The sequence below is a fragment of the Vigna radiata genome, chromosome 2, assembly GCF_000741045.1.
Source record: "Vigna radiata var. radiata cultivar VC1973A chromosome 2, Vradiata_ver6, whole genome shotgun sequence".
Classification (NCBI taxonomy): domain Eukaryota; kingdom Viridiplantae; phylum Streptophyta; class Magnoliopsida; order Fabales; family Fabaceae; genus Vigna; species Vigna radiata.
The window spans coordinates 18,662,194-18,670,270 of NC_028352.1; positions in this window are offsets into that span (position 1 = coordinate 18,662,194).

Sequence of the window (8,077 nt, forward strand, 5' to 3'; positions counted from 1 at the left end):
ATATGAAATCCTATTTATTATTTTCTAATTAATAATTATGTAAAAATATTTATTAAAGAAAAAGAAAGATGCTTACATGTATGCTTACATGTATTTTCCAAGTTATAACACTTAACATAAATGTTCCTTTTCTCTGCAAAAATGCAATTTATTGTTGGATATTTATTTTTTTTTGTAAAAAAGAAAGCCCATGGGCTGGCCCTAACCCACAAGGCTTTGGGGCTTTTTTAATTAAGGGCATTTTTGGCCCTAGGGGCTTTTTTGGCCCCAACCCACATGGGCTAGGGCCAGAGCCTATTATAAGGGCCTATTTGACAGGTCTAGTTACAAATTTACCTTTTCTATATTGTATTTTAATGCTATTAGTTATAGTAATTTAGTTTAGGTGTTCTTCCTGTAACGCCCCGGCAACTTACAGGGACTGCTGACTGCCCCCACACATCAACACGAGGCTTTCCAGTGTGCTTTGTCCTCACTCACACACTTTCCGAGAAAATTTCCTAGAAGGTCACCCATCCCATAATTACTCTAGGCTAAGCACGCTTAACCATGGAGTTCTTATGAGTTAGGCTACCGAAAAGCAAATGCAGGTAGCCTAACTCATAAGAACTCCATGGTTAAGTGTGCTTAGCCTAGAGTAATTATGGGATGGGTGACCTTCTAGGAAGTTTTCTCAGAAAGTGTGTGAGTGAGGACAAAGCACACTGGAAAGCCTCGTGTTGATGTGTGGGGGCAGTCAGCAGTCCCTGTAAGTTCCCGGGGCGTTACACTTCCCTTCACCACCACCCATTCTCCCTCTACCTTTTCAATTCTCTACAATTTTTTTTAATGATAAAAGTAGTCTTTTTTTACTTTTAACACTATTTATTTACTTTATTCTAAAATCCTAAATTCCTACCTATATTTACTCACCCATTTTTACTTGCCCAGCCCACCCCTTACTCTTCCAAGTTTCACTTTCTTTCATTCCATATTCTCACTTCCTCTAACTCTCACCAGATTTGTTTCTTCTCATCTCCCAACTCTTACTTCTATTCTCCATATCCGTTTGGTTCTTCTTCATGTTCCTGTCTCCATATCCGTTTGGTTTTGTAGTGCGGTGGTGTGGCTTTTCGTGGTGTGGCGATGCAAAGTGTTTGCGGTGGTTATTCGACGGTGCAACGGTTCCAAATGACAGTGAATATTTTATGACTAACAATAATAAATATTTTATGACTAACATCATAAAAAAAAAATTATTGACATTGATAAAAAATTATAAATGACATCAATAAAAACATATATCATTAATGTTGGTAAAAAAAAATGATTGCAAAACTAATCTGGAATTTAACCACAATTGATTGTTAACATGAGAGAAATATTCATTATTGTTAGTAAAATGTGGTAAAGTACCTATATCTCAATTTCAAAACGATAACGGAATAAAAAAATGAAACATGTATACATTAATTAATTAAAAAAATTTCAAAAGTTCAAAATTCTTACTATTTAATTATAATTTAAAATTTTCCAAATTTAAATGATCAAATTCCCCTCTTAAAGTTTTAAAATTTCAATATTTTAATTTTTTATTTAAATGATTATATAAAATGTTTCAATCGTTTTATAAAATTAACTATCCTCCACAATAGTTTTTCTGACACATAGAGAGATATATTTCTTCCTCATGTATCAACATTTGTTTTATGTGAGATTGCTTAACTCTTCGTAGGTTTCTGTAGGTAAGATAAACAATCAGAAAGTTCAAAAGATACAACAATAGAAAGAAGCATAAAAAACAGAGAGATAGAAGAAAATGAAACATAAAAACATGGGTCCACCATTAAAATGGTTGTGTTATTTGCGTGATGAGATCAAAGAGAGAAAGAAACACCATAATTGTCAATAACAAATGCTTGTTGGTTAAGCAAAACCAGACCATCACCTTCATGAAGTGGATTGGAGTGGGTAGAAGTTAACAAATATTAACCCTAAAAATAAAATTGTACTAAAGGGTAAAACATGAATAGGAAGGTGCAGGAACGGGTAAAATAGGAATAGGGAGGTGGAGGGAGCAAGGGGTGGTGGTGGAGGGAGCAACACCCTTTACTTTACTACCAAATATGAAAACGATACTTTATAAAATGATTTGAAATGTATTTAATTGAAAATGTTTCTTTAACAATCAAATTTTTCAAACTTCTTTTACAATGTTGATTGGTTGTTTTGAATGTTTTTTTTTATAAAAGTGTAATGTGTTGTTGAGGGCATTTTTGGAAGGAAAAAGGGGTTTCGTGATAATAATCGATTACAGTGATGTTGTAATCAATTAAGTTCATCAGATAGCTTATGTTTTGAACCGTGGCAAAACAACAAGTTTTAACTGATTACATTAAGTGGTAAATCGATTAAAAATCGTGTCTTTGCAAACATCTTGTTGAAATGTGTTGTGATGAGTTTTAAAGAGAAAAAGTTTTCAAAATTTTTTTAAGTGAAAAGCTTAATCGATTACATTGGTTATCTAATCAATTAAGTTTCTTCTTATTTGAAAATTGTTTTCAAGCTAAGTCAAAACAGTCATATTTGTAAATATGTTAACTAATACTTACTACAAATCGATTACATTAATTATGCATTCAATTAGAACTGTGTTAGTTGTAATTTTGTTACATCTGTTACTAATGTAATCGATTACATTACTAACGTAATTGATTAAATTGAATTTTTCGTGAGAAAACTATATAATGACGCATTGCACACTGTGTTGGAAAACAAAGTAGGCTTTGTTTTAACTATATAATGACGCATTGTCATCCCCAGGTTTATAGTCGATTCAATGAAAAACAGAGTCGACTAGTTTTTCAAATATCTTATGAAAACCAGCTCTGGTGCCAATTGTTGGAAAACAGGTAGGCTTCGTTTTACACCAAGAGGGGGGTGAATTGGTGAGTTTTCAAAATCAGAGTCTTTTTTAAAATCTTTGAAACAAAGTTGAAAACTTTACAATTCTTTCTTGAAATGCAAGTTATGAAATAAGTGTGCAACGGAATATCGTAGTTGACTACACAAATAATACAGTCGACTGAATATAAAAGAGAATGGATAGAGAAAATCAAACACTGGTTTTTATACTGGTTCGACCAACCATGCCTACATCCAGTGTCCTTCCAACCTAGGAAGCAAATGCACTATAATGGTCAAGGTTTTTACAACAAGGAATTTATAGAATACCTCCACGTCAAAAATATAAATCTCCTCTCTAACCCTCTAACCAAAATATAGCTGCAACAACAAAACAAGACTTGCAACAAGATATCCTCTCTCCTGCAATCTGCAACACCATTTTGACCAATCCTCAAAGTGAACCAGACTCCACGAGTCTATCCCTTGTAGTCACAACAGGTACAGAGCAACACCATGTATGCCAAACAGATTCTTGATCAAACCAGAAACACCTTTAATGTGCAGACTATGATCAAGCAATGAGTGCGCACCAATTCTTCCTTTGAATCTCTGTCAAGAACGATCACCATGGTCTTCTTGGAGGATTCTTGGAGCTCTATAAACCAGAGATATCAATCTAAAACAGAATGTGAAAATTTTAAATCGCAAAAGTCTTAGAGCAACTTCATGTTCAGCCAATTTATAGATTTCTGCTTAACAGACATTCTTCAGTCGATTAAGCTACTAATACAGTCGACTATGTTATGACAGTTATAACAGTTCAGTCAGACTAGTCATATTCAGTCAAACAAATTAAAAACTCATTTAATACAGTTGACCTACTATTCAATGCTCAACTAACTTTTGAAAATATAGTCGTTATAGTACAAGCGCATAACAAAATTTCAAATCAATCAACTAATACAGTCAAATATGTGGCGCACATAGTCAACTTCGACATGTAAGAACATTTTGAAATTCTTTCCTTCTAAAAATCTCACATAGCACTGATTTCAAAATTTGTACAAAGATTTTAGTATAGTCGATTCAATTAATAATGGAGTTGACTTTACTGCAGCTTTGTCACACAGTTATAAGTTCACAAAAGTGCTTGTGGTTTTCATGCATTAAAGCATGTGCAATGCATCCAGAAATGATGTAACAAGTACAAGCACAATAAGTATGCACTCACATAGCAATACATAACATAAACATGTTCAACAGATATATCAACCAATCAACATAAGAACATGTAACACAAAAACAACATATGTGTATTATTATGCAATGTGTTGTCATCATCAAAAACTAGAGTGATATAGATATTGTGTTGTCAACAATCTCAGCACATTGTACTGTAAAGAATTGATCATTATAAACTTTCATATCTGATATCTTTGATTTGAGAAAAGTGTTACATGTGTGTTGAGATGCTCCAAGAAACAAGATTCATAGAAGTTCAAAAATCTTGAAGGTTTCTTGAAGAACTGATTTGGATTCACACTACTGATCAACTACTGCACAAGTGAGGTGTATTCTTGACTGATCAGACTTTGTTTTCTACAATCTTGGATTGTCTTTCCCTATGCGTGCGGCCAGGCGAGGAGTTCTTGGTACTTTGACAGGTGTTCTTAAAGGGTTCTACAGTAAAGACATATGGTTCTTTGTGCATGTGTTATCTTTCTATATTTGATTGTTGAGTGAGAGATGTGTTTACATTTTGAGAGAGTTCTCTAAAACACCTTTGGTGTAAAAATCAAATTATTATAATGAAAGAGCTTTCAATCTAAGGTTGATTGGAAGGGAAACTGAATGTAGGCATTGAGGTCGAACCAGTATAAATACTTTGTTTGTATTTCTCTCCTTGTCTCTTTTACTCTCATTGCATGCGCGTATTGCTTAGATTACAAGAAAGATTAAAGATCATTCAAAGTTTGCAAAAAGATTTAAAAAAACATTTATTTTTATTGATCACCAATTCACCTCTCTCTTGGTGTTGAGAAACAAAGCACTTGTTTTCTAATAATCATTTTCAATAAATAAGAGATCTGTGAACAAGAGGGAAAGATATACATATAAGATAACGTGCTGTCAACTTTGACCTTTGCTGACTATTAAATCATAACTTTTCCCACAAACCTCCAAATGATATGATTCTCTTTTTATTAGAAAATAAACTCAAAACTATTTCCAATGACTACTATTTTGTAATTTTTGGACATATGGGTAGGTACAGTTAATTCCTTACAGTTAACATTTTATATATCTCTGCTAGCCCTGACCTTTATTGGTTTTTTTGCTCGTAACTTTCTCCACAAAAATCCAAATGAGTTGATTCTTGTTTTGTTGGAATCTAGAATCAAATAGCTTTCAAATGACTATTAACTCATAATATTTAGTCCACTATACTGTTAATTTCCCAAAAAACAACATTTTTCTAAGCTTCCTAAATGAGTTTACTTTCAAGTTATTGTTTCATGTTTCTTATTTCAGATGAGTGAGTGAGTTTAAAGGTCATGGGTGGTGTTTAGTGCACCAAAAATATCATTTATGTGCTTTCATGTAAGTTAGATGAGGTCCATGAGCATTGTTAGGCATTTTCTACCCTGGTAATTGATTACATGGGTCCTGTAATCGATTACCAAAGGCCTGAAGGGCATTTGTACAGAAAGTTCAACGTGACTCCCCATCTTGAACAACAACACTCCCTATGATGGTTTTGCTCTGTTTTTGTTGAATTTTTCCATTTTTTGAGATGAGTGAGTTAAATGTTGTTGGGTGTGTTCCTTGCACCAATGATGAGGTTAGGCCATTCATTTCTTAAAAAAAAATGTCAATTTAGGTGATTTTCTCCAACTAAGGTGAGGTAACACTCATTCTCGGAATGTTACAGGAAAAAATTTTCACTTTATTAATTATGGAATATGTCATCTAATATTGTTACAATGCACAAATTTTAAAAGGCATTTTCAATAAATAATAGATATTTCAATAAGAGGGAAATATATACATATAAGATAATGTGTTGTCAACTTTGACATTTGCTGACTACTTTAATTATAACTTTTTCCACAGACCTCCAAATGATGTGATTTCTTTTTTTATTAGAAAATATACTCAAAAAGCGTTCCAATGACTACTAATTTGTAATTTTTGGACATATGAGTAAGTATAGTTAATTCATTAAAGTTAATGTTTTATATATTCCGACCAACACTGACCTTTTGTTGGTTATTTTGCTGGTAACTTTCTCCACCGAACTCCAAATGGTGTTAACAAATTAACATCATAACAACAAAGACAAAGAGGATTTATTTATTTTTAAAGAGGATACTTGTGAACACATTTAACTCTTATTTTATCCTTTATAATATAATTATTTATTTTTTATCCATTAACAATTATTTTGACCCCTTTTGAATAAAACTATCTTACCAGTTCTTTTCTCTTTTTTTCCCTATTCATTTTACGAATTTTGGTTCTTCAACCAATCTGTAATGTTTGTTGCTCACATTCAGGTACTTCGTGTTTTCTTCTTCAGGTAGCTCTTTTTATTTTATTATCTTTCTCTTGTTTTGTTGTGAATTTTCTGTACTACTTTGACTATTCCCTCTTCTTTTTCAATACAAATATGATGACTCTTAGGTTTTTGTCCTAATTTCATTTTATTGTACTCCTTAGAGTATTAGGTTCTTGCAAGAATTCAATTCCATTAATTGTTTCATTCCATTCATTAGGTGCACTATTTCGATCGATCCTTCCCTACGATTAATTAATGTCAATCGTGTTTCGAGGAGAAATGAAACGAAGTTTAGCCAATCAACGCATATAAGTCTTTTTAGGCGTTATCATATGCTTATATCAATGTTATGGTACATGCTGATTAAGGAGAAGCGACTAGTAGCCTATGCATAGAGATAGTTAACAGTATATAAAAAATAATGGAGCTTAATTTCAAGTTTTTTGGTGATCGTAAGAACCTAATCTATTTGTCAACCAGAAACATTTGAACATAAGGATTTCTATGATAGAAGGTGTAGTTGGTATTAGGATGGAGAATTAGTTATTGTTGGGATGAAGTTCTAACAACAAATTACGAAGAAGGTGAAACTGATTCAAAAAAGGATGAAAGTGTCAAAAAATAGACAGAAATCATAAGCAGATTAAAGAAGGATCTCTTAAGTTTAGGTAGGAGTTCGTGTATTTTTGCAATTAACATGTAACATCACCTCTAATGGAATGCCATGTGTATAATTTTTTTTATCATCACAAAATCTTTTTTCCGATTCTCTTCGTACTAATCATATTAAATGGACAAGACTGGTCAATCACCTATGATTAACTTTTCTCTCTATTCAAGAAATCTCACTTCTCACTTTCTTAACATGTTCTCTCAAAACAATAATCCTTCTCGTTGTCATGCCCTCTCAACTTTCTCATCTCCCAAACCTTCAACATTATATATAATTGTTTATACTAAATGTTTATACTAGTGCTGTCAAAACAGATCACTCGGTCCGGTTCAGTCCACCACGGTTGGTCATTTAGTAGCCAATCCAACACAGCTCAATTATTATCGAGCCAAAAAAAATTGAACAAGGCCTGACCCACAATGGGTTGGTAGGTTAAACGGGTTGGTTCACTAGTTCACTTAATTATAATTTTTTTAAAATAAAAAAAATTACAAACTTTTTGTAATTCAAATCTAAATAAATTTCACTCCAAAAATGATGCTAAACTTAAGACAATTCAAAATAATAAAAAAAGTACAATATAATCCACACGTATAATGAGCCAGATGTTATTTTTTAGGATTTTATAAGATAATAAATTAATAAAAATAAAATTAGGTGGGTTGATGGGTCAATTCGGCTCACTACGGGTTCAACCCAAATGAGTCGGGTTTAAATGAACCAGGTTGAAAATTGACCCGCATAAAAAAAAACGCATTTTCTCCAACTCAGCCCGACCCGAACCCGTGGTGGGCTAGGTTGACCTGTGAGTTATAACTCATTTATTTATACATAATCAGTCACAAAATAACTTCTTTTTAATCATTTCTCATATATATATATATATATATATATATATATATATATATATATATATATATATATATATATATATATATATATATATATATATATATATA